The following is a 22,850-nucleotide window of genomic DNA, read 5'->3' on the forward strand; positions in this document are numbered from 1 at the left end:
CATGATGTATGTCCATCATGGTCATGTAGTATCCATAGAAGCCAGAAGAGGGTGTCAGATCCCCCAAAACTGGAGGTACAGATGATTGACAGCTGCCATGTGGTTGCTGAGAATCAAACCACAGTCCTCTGCAAGAGCAACAAGGGCTCTTAACCACTAAGACATGCTGTGGGATAGTGCTCTTGTAACACTGTAAAGATTTGTCACTCCTACTGGTTTAATAAAACTCTGATTGGCCAGCAGGTAGGAAGTATAGGCTAAGTGACCAGACTAAGAGAATTCTGGGAAGAGGAAAGGCAGAGATGCAGCTGCAAGAAGCCACAGAGGAAGCAAGATGAGAATGCCTTACTGATGAAATGTCCGAGCCATGTGGCTAACCAGACAAGAATTATGGTTAATTGAAGTTGTAAGAGCTAGTTAATAATAAGCCTGAGCAATAGACCAAACAATTTATAATTAATATAAGTGTGTTTATTTGGGACTGAACAGCTGCAGGACTGGGTGGGTCAGAAACTTTGTCTACAGAGACATCTTTCCAGCCCCTCACTATCAAAATTTAGAAAGCAGATCAGAGAGGAGATCTGACCTGATCAGATTGGAGATTATATTGGTTGAGAATCACTGTTCTAGAGAGTTCTGGAAGTCTGATGCCTTTAGGGTTTGGAGTCCTGAAACATTCTCTTTTCACCCCTGGATTCCTGATCTTTGAATCACTGGGAGAATACAGGTTCTCTTTCCCTCCCTCCCTTCTTTTGCCTTCCCCACACAGCAGATCACAAAGTCAGAGGTGAGGTAATCTCTGTCCTGGAAATATCAGCCATATCCAGGGCCTTGTGTGTCAACTGCCCATAAGCCTATGGTAATAGGTAATGCCAGCCCTGGGCTCTAGCAGTGACAATGGGCATAGCCACCCACTTCATCCCACCCAGGCCCCTATAGCGGAGATAGGACTAGGTGGTACCCAGTTAGATGCTGGGGCTGTTTTTGACGTCTTCATCATCATCTAAAATGGCATCTGTTGTCTTAAGAATAAAAAATCTAGAAAACATTTTTTTTGAGACAGGGAGGCTCCAAAGCTACAGAGAAACCCTATCTCAAAAAGCCAAAGAAAGAAAACACAAAAATCTAAGCAACATTCAAGAATTAACTATTCTGGGCAAATCAGACCCGTCAATCATCTTGCCGTTAGCCACTGGCTGTCTGCCCTTTCGGAAGGGCACCCTCGCTGTCCGTCGTCCAAGTGACAAGCAGTACGGCACACGATGAGTAACACATACCTGGGCTGGAAATAACTTTAAATGTTTGTGTTTAGCTTCCTTGTGTTTGAGCTTTAAACAAAACCAAAGACGTATGCTTGGTGGTTGGAACTGTGGGCTACATGGGCACCCGCCTGCAGGTGTGGATCCCCCCTTCTTGGAAAGGTGAAGGGAGGGTGAGATGCATCATGGCAGCTCTGAAAAGGCTTAAAGGCTCCGGGCTCTAGGTGTGCCCTCACTGCCCTGGTCAGTATGATCCCACGAGAGACCTCTAGAGGCCACTGGCAGGCACTCAAAAGGTCCCCCAAACTATCACAGCAGCTCTTGATGAGTTATCAGTTGTCTAGGGGTCTGGTCCAGCTGCCCTTTCTTTTCCAGGGAAGACGGGACTGTGTACACCCTGGCCCAGGCACAGAGCCCTGTGCTCAGAGTGGGTGTGGGCATGGCAGACCTGGGCCAAAAACCCATTCCTGAGTCCTGCCGGGCTGAGTGTTTGCTTTAAACAGGCACAGTTGGAGCACACAGACCCCTGAAGTCAGGACCGAGGCCAGTCCACACATCTGGTGGAAAAAGGATTATGGAAACTTTCTGCTCCTGGGAGCAGTTGGCCACCAGATGCCTGCGATCCTGGCATCTTCCTGAGTGTCCAGAAGCCTACCACCCCCACAGTAGGACTGATTTTCAGGGTAGGCCTCCTTAAAACTTTCTGCTTGCAGGTGGCGCAGCCTGGTGGTCACTTCAGGCTGGTCCGGCTCTGTTGTATCTGCTCAGGCTTTCCGGGTCTTCCAGGTCCCTCGTCCGTCTCTCAGGAAGACGTGAGAATCAACTGCCAGTCCCTTAAAAATTCCTGTGACCGCCAGCCCTCTGATGTCCTCAGTTCATGATTTTAGATCAGAGGTGGTACATCCTTATATATCTTCTTCTAGATGATTCTGACTGGTGGCTGAACCAAAAACAAGGGACCTTTCCCAAGTTATCCTGCCAGGAGCCCTCCCTCCCTTTGAACAGACTCCACCTTTGGCAAGCAAGTAGAGCCTAGATTCAGAAACACCGAGATTAAGATATGAAAGAGGACAGCTTGCCGAGAAAGGCAGGAAATTTCCCCACGGGCTTCATGCAGCAACAAACTGAACGTGTTTAGGCCAAGTTTACAGGAATAAACAAAGCATGTACAAGAAAAGCCTGGGGTACATAGATGTGAGAACGGCAGGTGCTATGTATGTGTTCTGTAAAGGATTGTATTCTCTGTGACCCAGGGTTACACAGGGTCCTCGGTGCACTAGCCCACTTGTGTCTCCAGAATGCTTTTCCTTCCTTCTTGGAACTCACTCTATAGGCCATGCTGGCCTTGAAGATTCACTTGCTTCTGCCTTCCAAGTGCCAAGATTAAAGGTGTGCACCACTACAGCTGGTCTGCTTTTCTTTCTTAATTACCTGTTTTGTTTTGTTTTTGAAACAAGATTTCTCTATGTTGCCTTGACTGTTCTGAGGACTGAGATTTTTTTAAAGATATATTTATTATGTACAGTGTTCTTTTTGCGTGTACACCTGCACTCCATAAGAGGGCACAAGATCTCATTATAGCTGCCTGTAACCCACCATGTGCTTGCTGGGAATTGAACTCAGGACCTGGAAGAGCAGCCAGTGCTCTTAACCTCTGAGCCATCTCTCCAGCATCTCAACGGTTGTGGAATTCACTCTGTAGATTAGGCTAGCCTTGAACTCACACAGATCTGCCTGTCTCTGTTTCCAGCATGCTAGGGTTAAAGGTGTGCTCAGTCGCCAACATGCCTAGCTTTTCTTATTCTTATTTCTAACTCTGTGTCTCTGGTATAATCCTTTGTCCTGGTACTCCAAAGCCTGGAATGATGCTCCCTCTGAACTCAGACAGCTTGGCACTAAGCCATTTTTCTTATCTCTCTCCCTCTTTTCAATACTAGTCAACAGCCTGATGCCTGGACTTCCTCATTGCTTCTAAAGCCTCTATTCCTAACTTCAAACACTAATTTCTTCTCTATCTGGCTCCTTCTTGATATAGATATCAGTAACTTACATTGGTATGGATCTTGATTTATTGGTATAAATTTAAGGTCAATCTTGTTATATGTATATTTCTGCTCTTTATTGAGGTGTTGTGATTGTGTAGTTCATTAAAAATGTAATGTGTAATTAAGAAATATAGGTTAATAGATAATCCTCTATAATAGTCAAGTTTGTAGTCATGTTAGTTAGATTTTCTAGATGTACAGAGAAGTATTTCAGTTAGATGGGCATTCTTCATATCTTTCGAAGACTATAGAATATGGCATTTTAAAATGTTTTAAAAATTTAAGACTTTTCATGACAGTGAGATATATCTGCTCCTGGCAGCACCAAGCTACTTCAACAGGAAGATAGGCATCGAAGAGGCTCCTTAGCCATTTGGGGAAGAAACTGCTCGTGCCTGGACTGCTTCACTGGACATGCAGTACCCACAGAGAGAAGACTGCTGAACTTGCCTAAAGGTAAGATGGTCCTTCAGGGTTCCTGCTTCATGAAAGAGTCTTCAAGACATTCTGAAGGATACAGAAGAAAGTGACTGAACTGTCTTTGAAATTCCCTGCCTCATGAAAGAGTCTGCTGGATACTATGGGCCAGTAGGCTGAAGGTAGATGCCCTAACAGTACAGAAGAACTTTGGGTGACTGTCCAGGTAGTGAGATGTCTCTGTCAATTCTAGAGTTTTGAAAGTTGCTAACAATGTACTTCCTGCTCACTTAGGTAATACTATATCCTTCTTATGTCTTTGATGGAGTTGAAGAATAGATAGTTATAATTTTGCTTAGTTATGATAAAAGATAAAGTATATATATTGTAACTGTAATTCTTGCTTGATAACTGTTTTGTTATATGTAATTTTACTATGTTAAAGTTAAAGCTTTCCTTTTTATTTAAACAGAAAAGGGGAAATGGTGTAGAAGGTTCTTCTGTTCATGTGTTGCTTTCATTGGTTAATGAATGCAGAAACTGCTTTGGGCCTGATAGGGCAGAACTTAGGTAGGCGGAGAAGACAGAACTGAATGCTGGGAAGAAGGGCAGAAAGAGAGCTGCCATTGATCTGCCAGAGTCAGACTGCTGAATATTCCCTGGTAAGCCACAGTCACATGGTGATACACAGATTAATAAAAATGGGTTAAATTAAGATGTAAGAATTAGCCAATAAGAAACTAGGGCTAATGGGCCAAGCAGTGTTTTAATGAATACAGTTTCTGTGTGATTATTTCGGGTGTAAGCTAGCCTGGTGGCCGGGACAAACAAAGGGACCCCTCTCCTTGTAACACCTCCTGGCTGTTTGCTGTTACCTAACCTGTTTTCTCTCAAACTAATAAAAATGGTCTACCAGCTTCTTTTTGAGTCTGTTTTTGTTTCATGTTCATTTGTTTTAAGAATTGTTTGTATTGTTCGGGCTGTGGTGGCAAACACCTTTCAAGGCCAGCCTGATCTACAGAGCAAATTCTGTTGCAGCCAGGCCTTTGCAGAGAAACCATGCCTCAACAAACAAACAAACAAGCAAAAATATCTACTCTTGCTTTTATGTATGAGTGTTTTCTCTGAACCAAATGTATGCATGGTGACCTAGGAGGCCAGAAGCGGGCATCGGGTGTCTTGGAATGGGGGTTACAGATGGTTATGGACACCACATGGGTTCTCGGACTCAAACACAGATCTTCTCCCAGAGCAGCAAATTCTCTTATCTGTTGAACCATCCCTCCAACCTCCGAGTGTTACAAGGTGATGTGAGAGTGTCATATATCAATCTGTTGATTTCATTGCTTAAGTAATAAAGAAACTGCTTGGCTGGCCCTCATAGGTTAAAACATAGGTGGGAGGAGAAAACAGAACAGAAGGCTGGGAGAAAGAAGCTGAGTCAGGAGTCGCCATAATTCTCCCACTCCAGGCAGATGCAGGTTAAGATCATTTCTGGTAAGCCAGCTCGTGGGCTACAGCAGATTATTAGAAATGGGCTAGTCCAGGTGCGAGAGCTAGCCTAGAAGAGGCTAGATAGAAATGGGCCAAGCGGTGTTTAAAAGAATACAGTTTCCGTGTAATTATTTGGGGTAAAGCTAGCCATGGGGGCGGCCAGGTGCTGGGGACGCAGCCCGCTGCTCTTATTACTACAACAACAAGGAGGGCTCCTTTGTTCTTCCCGGCCACCCAGATAGCTTAGCCCCTGAAATAACCACACAGAAACTGTATTAATTAAAACACTGCTTGGCCCATTAGCTCTAGCTTCTTATTGGCAACTCTTACATAATAATTTAACTCATTTCTATTGATCTGTGTATCACCACGTGACTGTGGCTTACTGGCAAGATTCTAACCAGCATCCATCTCAGGCAGAAGATTCATGGCATCTCTCACTCTGCCCTTCTTCCCAGCATTCAGTTCTGTCTTCTCTGCCTACCTAAGTTCTGCCCTATCAGGCCCAAAGCAGTTTCTTTATTCATTAACCAATGAAAGCAGCACATGAACAGAAGAACCTCCTACACCACCCGAGTCTGTGTTTAAATCCTTTTTGTTTGTTTGTTTTATTAACAAGACTAAGAACCCACAAAAGAGAACCCTGATTTCCCCAGTAGCACACTTGCCCAGGCTTGGAGGTCAACTGTGAGCACGTGTGTATGAGGGAGCAGGCATGTTTAAGTGTACATGGGTATGCATAGGTGTGTGCATGTTTGGGAATACGGACACCTATTCCCCTGCTAACAGGTGCACCCTCACAGGCTCCAAGGAGCAGGTACCAGGTGTGATTGGTGCTCTAGAAACTTGCACGTTGAAGTGAACTGAGCAACAATAACAGGTACTCAAAGGAGAGGGCCCAAGGTAAGGGGACCAAGCATTGGCCAAGGCTGCTGTTGGCAAGAAAGAACACAGAATGTTCATATTTTATGCTCATCTGTGACTTCCAAGACTTCTACATTTTACTTGAATTTCTGTATAACAAGAAAGAGTCATAACCTCCCCCAAATGGTGTGCAGCCCCTCATCTTCGTCCGGCTGGGCTGAGCGATGAAAAGACACCCAAGATAACCAGGACCTGTGCATCCTTTCTCAGCCACCCCACAATGTGGCTGAGTCAGAGGCTTTGTGAGAATAACACAGGACAGCTCAGGAAAGTGGGATGGAGTTGAGCCATTTAGCCAGGATGGACACAAGGCTTCAAACTCTGTACTATCACCAGAGATTGTCCCCCATCCCATCCCATCTTCTCCCACTTACCTCCTCAGTGACCAAGGAGGTTCTCCCCTCCGCTGCATACACACACACACACACACACACACACACACACACACACACACACTCACACACACACACACCTGCTGGTGTAACAAGTGGCTGACTGGTGGGGTCATCAAGTTTGGCTACACATCTGACTCACTAACAAACAGTTCCAGGATGGTCGTGATGACTGACTCCATCCTAAGCCCTGGACCAAGGTTATCATAAGGTGTTGTGTTGGGCCCAGGGGCCCCAGAAGGCCTGGCTGCCTAGGGCCAGAAGTCTACAGGCTCCTAGCCTGGGCTGGACCTGAGAACTGGATGTGCCCTGTGGTGGGACCCTGAGAAGTTTGGGATGCCGGCAGTGCTGTAGGCAGCCCCAGGGACATAGACTCCATGTCTGGGTCATGTTGAAATAGTTGACCCCAGAGTCTTTCTGGCACCACTTAAAACACCAACTGGGTAACACCCAAGCTTTTAAAAGATAAGAAATGTGGGAAAGTGTCCCTGGGACCTGGCAGGCCTCCCATGGAGGCTGCAGCGTGCAGGAGGCACCCCCGCATAACCTCAGCACAGCTCTGCTCCCAGTGCACATCCAGGCTCCAGATTAGTGCTTGTCCAGACATCCAAACTGACAGAGAAGCATGGCTCCTTCTCTCAGCTATGCAGCTAACCAACAGGTCCGTCCTAGCAGAAGGCTCAAAGGATGCACCTCCACCTTGGAGCCACTAGCAGATCTGGGAAGCAAGCCTGTGCCTCCCACGTGTCAGGAAGTGGAGCAAGGGCCAGGAATGCATGGGGAGAGCAGGCAGCAAGATCGCTGATCAACTCCAAGAGCTGGAGGGAGGTAGCGGAAGAGGCTCCCTGTTGGCGGTTCATAAAACTGGGTTATGGGTGACCCTGGGTGACTGTTTTATGTTCTCGTCTGTGTTTATGCTTGAACTTTGAGCTAGACTGAAATCTCATAACCCCAGCTAACTCTGAACTTGGAAAGCAGAGGCAGTAAAATCGTGGATTCAAGGCCAGTCTGAGATGCATAACAAATTCGAGGTAATCCAAAGCTACCTAGACAGCCCGTCTCAATCAGTCAGTCAATCGAATGAGAGCTTCCTTTGGGATACCAGCCCCTTTAGAGCTTTTCCAGCTGGCTCTACTGCCTTGCTGTTTCAGAGAAGGATGAGGATCGACCCCACTCACTGTGCAAGAGAGCCTCTCAGAGAAGACCTGGCATCACTAGGGGGCTGCAAAGGGTGGGCAAGTGATGTGGGATTCCCCTCCGTATGCTGTGATTGTGTTTGGTTAATGAATATCCCAGGGCAGACTAGAGTAAGGTGGGAATTCCAAGCAGACATAGAGGAGAAAGTAGGTGGAGTCAGTGAGTCACCATGTAGCCACTGCTGTAGGATACAGATACGGGAGCTTTACCTGGTAAGCTACAGCCATGTGGCGATGCACAGATTAATAGAAATGGGTTAATTTAATATGTAAGGGCTACTAGAAAGATGCTTAAGCTATAGGCCAAACAGTATTGCAATTAATGTAGTTTCTGAGTGGTTATTTTGAGTCTGGGCAGCTGGGAACAAACGAGCAGTCTCTGCCAACAGAATTGGCACTAACGTGGGTAACTATATCCACATAAAACCCGAGAGAGCTTAAGAAGGAATTCTAGACACACACACACACACACACACACACACACACACACACACACACACAAAGAGTTTAGTGCAGCTAGGCTCTGTTCGCTGGTGGCAAGCACAGACAAAAACTGTGTTGTTTCTTTGAGGGAAGGCTTCCTGGTTCATACTAGTTGCAGGAGCAGTTCTGGCTCTTTCAGCAGGCCGAGCATTTGAATGGGGTTTGTGAACAGAGTGCTACAACTTTCTTAATGGAAACATGCAGCATAGACCTGCTGTGTGCCTGAAAATGGGGCAGTGTGCAGGGCTTGCAGAGGCAGTGAGCATGCCTCCACCATGTTGGACTGGGCAGAGTGAATAGGCAGAGCTGCAGAATTGGTCCTAGCCACGCCCACTTAGCATTTGGAGAAAAAAAAGAAAGTACTTGTGGTCAGAAAACAGTTAAAGATACACATGTAATAAAGACAAATTCAGATGAAAAAGACCTCTAAATGTGTCACAATGTTGGATAAATGTCCATAGGCTTGGGAGAGAGAAAAAAAGAGTATAGACAGTTATAAAAAGAAGTAACGTCTTTAAAAAGACAGTAAAAGTAATATAAAAGAATACAGACTGTCATAGATTAAAGGAGTAAAGAAAAATAAACCACATAAAGATGGAAAATACACAGGGAGTCTGGATTATGTATATCATCGTATATCTTTAAATTTTTTGACTGTGAATAAGCTAAGTACAGAGAGACATTTCTGCTATGGGCTGCTAAGCTAAACCAACATATATATTTTAAAGGTATCTTGACTTCAAAATTTGGGTCTAAGGATATGTTATTTTGGAAAAGAGGTTCTGCTTTTGTTTCCACAGAAGATGGGAACCTGTGGATTCTTTCCAGACTAATGTGGTTTGATGAACCAAAAACCCCTAAGAGGTTTCCATAAACCCCCCCCCCCAAATACTTTGCCCAACAAAAAGCAGGAAGCAGTTTGGATAGAATTATACCCAAATTCTCAAATATTATTTATAAATGTTTGTTTCATTTAAATGGATATGCTACAGAGATGAATACTTTGCATTGGTATGGATTTTGACTTATTGATACAAATTTAAGGTCAATTTTGTTATATGTATATTTCTGCTCTTGATTTGAGTATTGTGTTTATGTAGCTCATTTAAAAATGTAATGTATAATTAAGAAATACAGGCTAATAAATAGTCATCTATAATAGTCAAGTTTGACGTCACGTTAGTTAGGTTTTCTAGATGTACAGATATTTCAGATAGATAGTTATTATTCAAACCTGTCAAAGACTAACAGAATATGCCATTTAAAATGTTTAAGAACTTAGGGATTTTCATGACAATGAGACACATCTGCTCCTGGAAGCACCAATCTACTTGAAGGAGATGATGGACATCAAAGAGGCTCCTCATGGAGTTTGTTAGCTATTTGGGCAAGAAACTGCTCTTGCCTGGACTGTTTGATGTTATGCTGTATGAACTTGACCCACAGAAAAATAACTACTAAAGTTGCCTAAAGGTGAGACCATCCTTCGGGGTTCCTGCTTCATAAAAGATTCTGCCAGTTATTCTGTAGGACACAGATGAAAGTGACTGACAAACTGTCAATATAGACAGAACTGACCTAGAAATTTTCTGCTTCATGGAAAAGTCTGCCAGATGCTATGGGTCTGTAGGCTGAAGATGGATGCCCAGTGTTACAGAAGAACTTTGGGTGACTGTCCAGGTAGCAAGATGTCTCTGTCAATTCTAGAGTTTTGGAAGTTGCTTACAATGCACTTCCTTTTTACTTAGATAATATTATATCCTTCTGCAGTCTTTGATGGAGTGGAAGAATAAATAGTTATAGTTATAGTTTCCTTAGTTATGATAAAAGATAAAATAGATATAAGCATTGTAACTGTAATTCTTGATACTTGTTTTGTTATATGTAATTTTACTATGTTAAAGTTAAAACCTTCCTTTTTATTTACATGGCAAGGGGGAGGTGATGTGTGATTCCCCTCCATATGCTGTGATTGTGTTTGGTTAATGAATATCCCAGGGCAGAATAGAGTAAGGCAGGAATTCCAAGCAATCATAGAGGAAAAAGTAGGCAAAGTCAGTGAGTCACCACATAGCCACTGCTGTAGGATACAGATACCGAAACTTTTCCTGGTAAGTCACAGCTACATGGTGATGCACAGATTAATAGAAATGGGTTAATTTAAGATGTAAGAGATAGCTAGAACTATGCATAAGCTAATAAGTCAAGCAGTGTTGTAATTAATACAGTTTCTGAGTGATTGTTTTGGGTTTGGGTGGCCAGGAAACAAACAAGCAGCTTCTGCCAACAGGCAAGGGAGAAGGGACACTGGACAGTGCCTAATAATGACTCAGGTGGAGTCACAGCAAAATCTGTGGAATCCCCCAGAAACACCTTCCGAATGTTTGAAAGCTGGACTCAGAGTGGGGATTTTATGCCCCTCCATGTCCTACAGTTTAATATTTATACTTCTTTCTGATTCTCTGGAATGGCAACAGAGGGGATCGATGTGGAGGATTGGGCCCAAACTGGCCACAGTATGGGGGAAAGCTTTGCCTCTGCATGGATCCTGGTTTCTTGTCAGTTCAACCTCCACGCTGACTTTTATTATAGAGCCAACTTCATCCATTATTACTGTCTATCTGTTCCTTAGGCTGTGTGTGTTCCAAGGAGCCGTTTGTTCGTCCTGGCCACCCAGACCCGAAATACGCACATAGAAACTGTATTAATTAAATCACTGCTTGGCCCATTAGCCCTAGCTTCCTATTGGCTAACTCTTATATCTTAATTTAACCCATCTCCATTTATCTGTGTTTCCATGTGACAGTGGCTTACTGGCAAAGTTTCGGCAAATCCGACTCTGGTGGTGGCCCCATGTTGTCTCTCTGACACTGCCTTCCTTCTCCCAGCATTCAGTCCAGTTTTCCCCGCCTACCTAAGCTCTGCCCTATCAACAGGCCAAGGCAGTTTCTTCATTCATTAACCAATAAAAGCAACACATGAGCAGAAGAACCTTCTACACCATTTCCCCTTTTCTGTTTAAATAAAAAGGAGGGTTTTAACTTTAACATAGTAAAATTACATATAAAAAATGGGTATCAAGCAAGAATTACAGTTGCAATATTTATATCTACTCTGTCTTTTATCATAACTAAGGAAAACTATAACTATAAATTCTTCAACTCCATCAAAGACCTCAGAAGGATATTGTATTACCTAAGTAACCAGGAAGTACATTGTAAACAACTTCCAAAACTCTAGAATTGACAGAGACATCTCGCTGCCTGGACAGTGACCCAAAGTTCTTCTGTACCATTGGGGCATCCATCTTCAGCCTACTGGCCCATAGTATCCAGCAGATTCTTTCATGAAGCAGGAAATTTCGAAGACAGTTCAGTCACTTTCTTCTGTATCCTGCAAAATGTCTCTCAGACTCTTTCATGAAGCAGAAACCCCGAAGGACTGTCTCACCTTTAGGCAAGTTCAGCAGTCTTCTCTCTGTGGGTATTGCATGTCCAGTGAAGCAGTCCAGGCAAAAGCAGTTTCTTACCCAAATGGCTAGCAAACTCTATAAAGAGCCTCTTTGATGCCCATCTTCCTCTTGAAGTAGCTTGTGCTGCCAGGAGCAAATGTGTCTCATTGTCATGGAAAGTTCTGACTTCTTAAAACATTTTAAATGCCACAATCTGTAGTCTTTGAAAGATTTGAGGAATATCTGTCCATCTGAACTACATCTAAAAAGTCTAACTAACATAACTACAAGTTTGACTATTATAGATGACTATCGATTAACCTGTATTTCTTAGTTATACATTACATTTTTAAATGAACTACACAATCACAATACCTTAATCAAGAGCAGAAATATACATATAACAAGATTGACCTCAAATTTGTATCAATAAACCAAAATCCATGCCAATGCAAATCTCTATAGCATATCTCCCTTTAAATGTAAAAGAATATTTATAAACAATGTTTGGGAGTATGGGCATAGTTTTGTCCATACTGCTTCCTGCTGTTGGGGGGTGCTGTTAATCAGGTCTTTCATGGTGTATCCTATGTGCTAGGTTTGCCTCAATCAGCAGTTGGGCAAAGTAATTTTTTGAGGGTGTTCACGGCAATCTTTCAGGGGGTCTTTTTCCATCAAACCACACCAGTCTGGAAGCAATCCACAGGTTCTCATCCTCTGTGGAAACAAGAGAAGAACCTCTTTTCCAAAGCAACATATCCTTAGACCCAAATTTGGAAGTGATGCTAGTTTAGCTTAGCAACCCATACAATGAAATGTCTCTCTGTACTTAGCTCATTCACAGTCAAAAAATTCAAGGATATCACAATAATATACATAATCCAGACTCTCTGTGAATTTTCCATTTTTACACTGCTTATTTTTTCTTTACTCCTTTTAATCTATGACTATCTGTACTCTGTCTCTTTAAAGACTTTACCCTTTTTTTAAGCATTAACTTTATTTTATGACTCTCTAAACTCTTTTTCTTCTCTCTTCCAAGCCTACATACATTCATTCAACACTATGACTCATCTGGATTTATCTTTATTGCAGATCTATAATTCTTTACTGTCCAGGAGTGCTTTTTAAAATGCTAAGTGCTTCTTAAAACTTAAGCTACAGCATTACTAAGTCAAATTGATACTGTCTGCTTGACCAACCCAGTCCAGCATGGTGGAGCCGCTAGCGCCTCTGAGCCACGCCCACCACCCACTTCCAGGCACACAGCCAGCCCACATTGCCATTAAGTGAGCTGTAGCATGCTGCTCACAAACCCCATCCTACTACTTTGTAGCTGGACCTCCTGCCTAAAAGAGTCAGAGTTCATGCTGGCAGGGCCCAGTAAGCTGGCATTTTAAAATGGCATGGCTGTTGCTGCTGCGGAGGCTGTCAGCGGCGTCAGGAAAACCTCTCTTAAAGGAGCTGAAGCATGTCACCAACAAACAGCAAGAAACCGTGTTAAACACTATATTTTTTTTGTCTAGAATTACTTTTTAAGCCCTCTCAGGTTTTACATGAATTTTGTTGGCCACGGGGGTGCCAATTTGTGGACTATGGATATTTTCCTTTGTTTAGAATGGTGATTACAGGTTATTATGGATAATAATAATAATCAGGAGAAAAGCTAAACAAAGGATATTAGATTCAGAGTTCTTGTTTTAAAAGAAAGAGGGGAGAGGAAGTACTGTGGGACAATGGTTTGTACCCTGTCAATTGTATTTTAATAAAATGACGATTGGCCAGTAGCCAGGCAGGAAGGATAGGCGGGACAACCAGGCAGGAAGTAGAGGTGGGACAATGAGAACAGGAGAATTCTGGGAAGAAGCACAGTCTGCAGTCGTGACTCAGTCACAGAGAAGCAAGATGTGACTGACTCGCTGAATAAGGTACCGAGCCACATAGCTAACATAGACAAAAATAATAGGCTAATATAAGTTATGAGTTAATAAGAAGTTAGAGCTAATAGGCCAAGCAGTGTTTTTAAATAATATAGTTTCTGTGTGATTATTTTGGGTCTAAGCTAGTCAGGCAGCTGGGAGGAACAAGCAGCCCTCTCTCTACTACAAGTGTGTATGTGTGTCTGTGTGCATGTGTACACATGCACATGTGTATATATGCATGTGTGCATGTGTGTGTGTGTGCATTCATGTGTGTGTGTGTGTATGTGTTCATGAAGGCATTGGCTTAATGACAGACAAAGAATATACACGTTCAGTAATTCACACCAACAGTGGGGTGGTCGCATTTGGGAAGACAGAGATGGAGAAAAGTCTTGAGGCCCGTGTTGTGTTGACCTCTACATGCACTGGAGGTTGGGTCTCTGTTTTAGTTCTAGGGTCTGGCTTTGGAGGAAGAGAAGATACAGGAACTGGAGGCCCTTAGAAGCCTCTCACTATGCTAAGGACTAGCCAACACCAACTGTGCCTGGTAACATACTATGGATGTCCTTGGGGTAGCACTGCTACTATGCCTTAGGATCTTCTATGTAGAAATAACAGATGTAACAGAGTGTTTCTTTTCTCACACAGTTGCTTTTTTTTGACTGGATCTCACTGTGTAACTCTGGTTTGTCTGGACCTCTGTGTGTAGACCATGTTGGCCTCCAACTTGTAGAGAGCCTCCTGCCTCTGCCTCCCAAGTGTTGGTGTTAAAAATATATGCTACACACATGGGTTTATTTCACAGTTTGTTTATAAAGCAAGAAAGGAAGTAGACTTCAGAGAATTTGGGGTAGGCTATTCTAAAATGTGAGTAGCACCTTGTTATGTTCTGTGTTACGGATTTTTAAGAAAATTGTTTTTGAAATTGTTATTTATTCATGAAAAGGAATGAGAGCATATAAAAATGCTAGGAACTGCCACATGAGGCCAAGAGGAAAATCCCAATATTCACAACCTTCATTTGTAATGACCCATTAAACACAACAGTTTAAAGAAAACATAAAGTTCATGCCTATAGGCGTATTCCAAGTGGATTTCAACTCCCTGATGAATCTCACACAAATTAGAATGAAAGGAAAAACCACAAGCTGATTTAATAAAATTATGTATGTTCTCAGTTGGCGCACACCTTTAATCCCAGTACTCAGGAGGCAGAGGCAGGCAGATAGACTGAGTTCCAGGACAACCAGGGCTATGCAGAGAAACCATGCCTGGAAAAAGAAAAACATAATTGCTTTGCTGTATTTTACCACAGTGAAGATTGTTTTAAAAATCTCTGACAGCATCATATGTTTGTGTGTGTGTGTGTGTGTGTGTGTGAATTTACCCTCTCTTATTCCTTCCCACTTAATGCTGAATCCTTCCTTCTTCCAAACAAGCTGCCTCTTTTTTTTCCTGTCTCTTGTTTGTTAATTAGAGATGCTTACATGAGCACAGGTAGGGTTATTTTGTTTTGTTGGTTTTTTACTGGAGTGTGGAGAACTCACCAATGACTATACCGCTGAAGAAAATTAGCTTCCCCCATCCACCACTAACTGTCAATGGCTCTTCTGGGAGGGATCTATACTCATGAGTGCCTCCCCCAACAGTCTTGTCACATCCAAAAGACAGCTCTTCATTGCACTCCTCCCCATCCTCTGGCTCTTAAAATCTTCCTACACCCTCATCTACAATGGTTCTGAGCCTTTGAGAAGGTGGTATTGATGTTCTGTTTAGGACAGAGCCCACAGAGGGTTCATTCCCAGCCCTCTGACCAGCTGTGAGTCTGACTGGAGCCCATTGCAACGTGAAGCTTCTTGGACCAAGGCTGAAAACAACATTCTATTGATATAAACGTAAATATCTTAAAGGACATTAGAAAGCATGTACATTTAGCAAAACAGCAGTAGTAGATACCTCCACAGAATCATAGGCTTCTGACCAGGTTATGACACTAGACATGAATTCTCTCCTATGAAATGCACCTCAGATCCAACCAGAAAGCAGCAGGCTACCTCCTTAACAGCCACACCACCATGTATCACTGGGTACATCTTTACTGGCAGATCCGTACTGTACCCTGCAGATAACATTACATAAGACTGTTGCTGGCCCAAGGCAACAACCTCCACAGGAGCGGGTATAAAGGAGTCACTGCAGAGGGAGCAGGCCAGAGACAGACAGACCTCTGCGGGAGCAAGAACACATCAGAAAAATCATACACCATGGTCAAGTCAGCTTCATTCCAGAGACGCAAGGATGGTTCAACATACAAAAATATGTCAATGTAATCTACCATATAAACAAGCTGAAAAATAAAACCACATAATCATCTCATTAGATGCCAAAAAAGCCTTCGCTAAAATACAGCATCCCTTCATGATAAAGGTCTTGGAGAGAGCAGGGATATAAGAAACATACCTAAACATAATAAAGGCAATATACAGCAAGCCAACAGCCAACATCAAACTAAATAGAGAAAAACTCAAAGCAATCCCACTGAAATCAGGAACAAGGCAAGGTTGTCTAATCTCTCGATATCTATTCAATATAGTTCTTGAGGTTCTAGCTAGAGCAATAAGAAAACAAAATGAGATCAAGGGGATACAAATCTGAAAAGAAGAAGTCAAACTCTCACTATTTGCTGATGATATGATAAGCAAATACATAAGCGACCCCCAAAATTCTACCAAGGAACTTCTACAACTCATAAATACTTTCAGTAATGTAGCATGATACAAGATTAACTCAAAAAAATCAGTAGCTCTCCTTTACACAGATGATTAATGGGCTGAGAATAAAATCAGAGAAACATCACCCTTCACAATAGACACAAGTGGCATAAAATATCTCGGAATAACTCTAATCAAACAAGTGGAAGATCTGTATGACAAAACTTACAATCTTGAAGAAAGAAATTGAAGAAGACATCAGAAAATGGAAAGATTGTCCATATTCTTGAGTACGTAGAATTAACATGGCAGAAATGGCAATCTTACCAAAAACAATCTACAGATTCAATGCAATGCCTTTCAAAATCCCAGAAAAATTCTTTATAGACCTTGAAGGAACTCAACTTCATATGGAAAAGCCAAAAATTGAGAATAGCCAAAACAATCCTTTACAATAAAGGAACTTCTGGAGGTATCATAATCCCTGACTTCAAACTCTACTACAGAGCTACAGTACTGAAAACAGCCTGGTATTGGCATAAAAACAGACAAGAAGACCAATAGAACCAAATCAAAGACCCAGATACCAATCCACACACCTACAAACACCTGATTTTTGACAAAAAAAGCAAAAAATATAAAATGGAAAAAGAAAGCATATTTAACAAATGGTGTTGGCATAACTGGGTATCAACATGTAGAAGAATGAAAATAGATCCATATCTATCACCATGCACAAAACTCAAGCCCAAATGGATCAAAGACCTCCACATAAAGCCAGCCACACTGAACCTCATAGAAGAGAAAGTGGAAAGAACACTTGAATGCATTGGCACAGGGAACCACTTCCTAAATATAACCCCAGCAGCACAGACACTGATAGAAACTATTAATAAATGGGACCTCCTTAAACTGAAAAGCTTCTGTAAAGCAAAGGACATGGTCAACAAGACAAAACGACAGCCTATAGAATGGGAAAAGATCTTCACTAACTCCACATCAGACAGAAGTCTGATCTCCAAAATATACAAAGAACTCAAGAAATTGGTCATCAAAAGAACAAATAATCCAATAATAAAAAATGGGGTACAGACCTAAACAGAGAACTCTCAACAGAGGAATCTAAAATGGCTGAAAGACACTGAAGGAAATGGTCAACATCCTTAGTCATCAGAGAAATGCAAATCAAAACAACTCTGAGATTCCATCTTACACCTGTAAGAACGGCCAAGATCAAAAACACTGATGACAACTTATGCTGGAGAGGTTGTGGGGTAAAGGAAACACTTCTGCAATGCTGGTGGGAGTGCAAACTGGCACAGCTGCTTTGGATATCAGTGTGGTGACTTCTCAAAAAAATTAGGAAACAACCTACCTCAGGACCCAGCAATACCGTAACTTTTGGGTATATGCTCAATTGTGCCACAAGGACATGTGCTCAACTATGTTCATAGAAGCATTGTTTGTCATAGCCAGAACCTGGAAACAACCTAAATGTCCCTCGATCGAAGAATGGATAAGGAAAGTGTGGTACATTTACACAATGGAGTACTACACAGCAGAAAAAAATAACGACAGCTTTAATTTTGTAGGAAAATGGAAGAAACTAGAAAACATCATATTGAGTGAGGTAAACCAGACCCTGAAAGACAAATATCATATTACTCACTCATAAGTGGCTTTTAGACATAAAACAAAGAAAACCAGCCTAAAAATCACAATTCCAGAGAACCTAGACAACGAGGACCCTAAGAGAGACATACATGGATCTAATCTACATGGGAAGTAGAAAAAGACAAGATCTCCTGAGTAAATTGGGAGCATGGGGACCATGGGAAAGGGTGGAAGGGTAGGAGAGAGGAAGGGACGGAAGTGGAGACAATAAAAGCAATAAAAAAAAGTTATTTAAAAAAAAAAGACTTGCTGATTTCTCTCTCCCAGCAGCCTGTTACAGCACCCTCCAGCACCCCAAAAGCCAGGCAGGAGGGAGGAGACGTGCAGATCAGTTACAACTTGATGTTTGTATGTCCAACAAAGCGTGTTGTGTCTTTAACATCGTGTTCTGGTATATAACCAAGAGCAATGTCGTGTGATTCTCTGACCAGTGACTCATATGAAGGTATCCCACACCAAAAACACACCTTTAATCCCAACACTTGGGATGAAGAAGCAGGCAGATCTCTGTGAGTTCAAGGCCAGCCTGGGCTACAGAACAAAACAGAAACAAAAAACAAAACCAAACCCAAAGCAAACAAACAAACAAAAACCCCCAAGTCCTCATGTAGGCTAGGAAACCACTGAGTTACATCCCCAGGATTCTAGACCCACACTGAAGAAAAGAATGTCAGGACTAGTCAGGATGAAGCAGAATTAGCAAGTTTACCAATCAGGAGAAAAGATAGACCTGCTGACCACAGTGACATCCTGCCAATAATCCTGCCAATATTCCCATCATTTAGGAGGCTAAGGCAGGAGGCCTGCTATATGTTCAAGCCCAGCCTGGACTGTATAGCGAGTCCCAGGCTAGTCTGAGTTAGTGCGAGAAAAACAAAACATGTTCTCCTGGCCAGTTCCAAAGCCTGGTTTCACTTAGGACAAGCTGCAATTGCTCCTGATAACCATATACATCCCGGGTAGGGATTCCCATTGTGTTGGGCATTTGCACTGTGCCCTTTCTTATGCATTTTGTTCTTCTGGGCAGTTGGCCAGGGGGTAACAGACCTGGACCTTCCTCCTGTGTTCTTCAGTGGCCTTCCTGAGGTCACATCCAGCTCCACTCACCTACCGTTAGGAGGAAGTTCTGGGCAGTGACTCTGAGTAGCTGCCTTCACCCAGGGCTGGCTCCAAAGCCTGCACTCCCATAGTTCAGGGCAAAATTCCCTTCAATATATCATTTTCAGAGAAGGCGGATGTGGGATATGTTCACCTTTGTCTCAGGGACGCCCAAAGACATTTCATTTCCTTGGGTGTCACACCAAACCTCCAGGCCCACACTGATGAGGGGAAGTCTGCGTGATGACCACGGTGCCCACTGCACCCACGCACATTCCCTTTCCCATCATTCACGTGACTTGCACACGCTAGTCCATACCACGTTGGCTGTACAATGCACGCTGGCATATGAACACACCAATATGTACACACAATATGACCCAGCGGCTTGTCAAGAGCAATCTTCTCCCCAGAGGCTCAGGCTGCATACAAACCCCAGTGGACAGTGGCCCTGGCCTCTCCGTCACAGCTGAGATCGCTACTGGTGACAAGCACATAGCAGCGGCTTTGGAATGCCCTGTCACCGACCCCAGATTCTCTGTCCCTTTACTTCTTCCTGCCCTTCTCTCTGGCCAATTAATTACTTCTTGACCTTAGCTGTGGGACGGGACCTCCTCAAGTTTCAAAGTTTCCTTTGATCCCTGCCTCTTCGCTACTTCACAGGAATTGTGGAGCCTCTTGGTTGTTGTCGTTGTTGGCTCAGATGCACACAGAGCACAGGAACACAGGCTGGAGGCTGGGCACCGTTCCTCAGGAGCCACCAGCCTCGGGTTTTTGTTTGTTTAAATATTTATTTGTGTGGTGTGTGTGTATATGTGTGGAGGATGTGTGTGTGTGGTGTGGGTGTGGGTGTGTGTATATGTGTGTATGTGTGTATGTATGTATATGTGTGTATGTATGTATATGTGTGTATGTGTGTGGGTCTGTGTATATGTGTGAATGTGTGTGTGGTATGTGTGTGTATATGTGTGTATGTGTGTGTATGTATGTATATGTGTGTATGTGTGTGGTGTGTGTGTATATGTGTAGAGGATGTGTGTGTGTGGGTGTGTATATGTGTGTATGTGTGTGGATGTGTGTATATGTGTGTATGTGTGTATGTATGTATATGTGTGTGTGGTGTGTGTGTGGGTGTGTGTATATGTGTGTATATGTGTGTATGTGTGTGTGATGTGTGTATGTATGTATATGTGTGTATGTATATGTGTGTGTGTGCATATGCATGTATGTGTGTATGTATGTATATATGTGTATGGTGTGTGTGTATATATGTGTATATGTGTGGAGGATGTGTGTGTGGTGTGTGTGTATATGTGTGTGTGGTGTGTGTATATGTGTGTATGTGTGTGTATGTATATGTGTGTGTATATGTGTATATGTGTGTATGTGTGTATGTGTGTATATGTGTGTATGTGTGTATATATGTATATGTATGTGTGTATGTATGTATGTATACGTGTGTATGTGTGTGTATGTATACGTGTGTATGTGTGTGTATGTATACGTGTGTATGTGTGTGTATGTATATGTGTGTATGTGTGCGTACAGGACAGAGGTTAATGTTTGGTGTCTTTTCAAAAATCTCTGTCCATTTTCTTTTTCACTGAGGCTGGGTTTTTTACTAACCCAGAACTCACCAGTTTGGCTTTATCTAGCTAGCCAGTTGACCTCAGGGATCCCATGTTTGCCTCTAAAACATTGGATTATATCCAGGCTGCCCATATCGTGCGTGGGTGCTGAGTATTCAAACCCTAGACCTCACACCCATGGCAAACTTACTACCCATTTAACCATTTCCACGGCTCTCTAAAACACTTTTTCTGACTTAATAAGTAGTTGTCCTATGAAAGCCAATGGGTTTTATTAATTTGGGTAAAAAGATTGTCTCTGCAAGACTTCAACTGAGGTTGAAGAAATGCATTCTACCAGGTCCACGGTGGAGACTTGGCCACAGCGCTCTGTGGTCTCACATGGTAGCTCACAGTTATGAGCTACCAAAAAAAGGAAGAGAGAGATTCTGGGAAGTGAACCAGGGGCCTCTGCAAGAACAGCGTGTGCTATTAACTGTTAAACCATCTCTTCATCCCCCATTAAACACATTTTAAAGGGAACAAATGTCTTTTCTTTATCCTTTATGGTTTCTCGAGACAGGGTTTCTCTGTGAAACAGTCCTGCCTGTTCTGGAACTTGATCTGTAGACCAGGCTGGCCTCCAACTCACAGAGATCCTCCTGCTTCTGCCTCCCGAGTACTGGGATTAAAGGCATAAACCACCACCAGCCCCCCCCCCCCCCGCAGGAATAAAGGTCTTGCTTATGACACTAAATGTTTTAGCAGGTAGTAGGCAGCCCAGCCTCAGGTACTGGAGTTTAAGGTGATTTGGCTTCCCTGGGTCAGCGACTCAGGGAGGAAAAGCCAGGGGGCCCCAGGGGATAAAGGTAGATGGGGGCCTGGGCCAGAGAGGAGAGAACTCTGGAGGGTCCAGTCTTGCTCAGGCTGTGGCACAGCAGAGGCAAATGGAACCCTGGCACAGCTGGGTGACCTGAGCCAAGGGGCACCAAAGAGAAAAGAAGCATGGGATTTCAGAAACCCCAGCTTTTCAAACATCATCCAAAGTGGTTCCTGACATCCCATCACCAGTGGCAGGAGTGTGCTACAGCTAAGACCTTCCGATTCCCAAAGCTGTTCTGGTAAAGGACAAACAAAACGGATAAACAAGTGTCAATATTTCATCAATGTATCATCATGAGAACAAAGTTCCTGACTGAACCTTAATGAGGAGACTCCAGGCTAGCTAGGCACTCACCCCCCACATGCCAGAGGTGTCCCTTCCTTTAGGAGGCGGGTGTGGCCAAAGAGATAGGCTGGAGACACAGGAAGCTCCCGTTGTACCCCACCTCCCCCCCAACTCAAGGGTCTAACTTTCTCTAGCTCTAGCCTGGTGCAGAGTGACAGCTAGTTTGAATTCCTCTCCTGTGGCCCTAAAACAGACCATCCCCCATGTACCCAGGTTCCCAGGAGGGGTGGGGTTTGTGAGCTAGCGTGAAGCGGTTGCAGTGGGACTGCCTCAATGACAATAAGCCCCTGGGAATGTGGGCTGCCGGGCTGTACTTGTGAGGGTGCTCTGAGGCTGAGCAGAGGTGATGTCTTCCCGAACAGCCCTTGGGTTCCCCTGGGAGTGTTAGCCAGGGCTCTCTACCCTGTGTCCAGCATCTGTGGTTATCACAGGGATGCTGACCATGTTAAACAGGGTCCCACTACTTGCTAGCTACATGTGGCTCTCTATAGACATTGTACCCAAGGCAGAGCCTCGTGGCAGCCTGGGGCACCCGGCACAGGGACCTATGGGGAGGTTTATCTTGTCAGTATGACATTCTCCCTGACCCAACTCCTGAGCAAGCTGGCTCAGACCTGCCAACAGGGATCTGAGTGGTGACCTGGTACTCTCCCCAAATGACCTATGTTCCTACCTGTGGCCTGTATGCCCAGAATATCACCCTTAGACAGAGCACACCCCAATATTCTCCACTCCTAATTTAAACCCTGGCTCCTGGAACAGTCCTGCAATTCCTTGAAAATGGGATACAAATACAGGTCATGAAATGGGACCCTCGGGACACAATGGATAGAAGAATCTGATGACGGGACTAATTCAGCACTTCTAGGAAAAGAGCTCGGAGCTTGCCTTACAGGAAACCTGCAAGGAAATGGCGGGCTATTAACGACAGTTACTAAAAAAAAAAAAAGAACAGGAACTTGGCTGCCCACCCCACACGCATGGTAAC

This window comes from Microtus pennsylvanicus, chromosome 11 (genome assembly GCF_037038515.1).
Source record: "Microtus pennsylvanicus isolate mMicPen1 chromosome 11, mMicPen1.hap1, whole genome shotgun sequence".
Taxonomy (NCBI): domain Eukaryota; kingdom Metazoa; phylum Chordata; class Mammalia; order Rodentia; family Cricetidae; genus Microtus; species Microtus pennsylvanicus.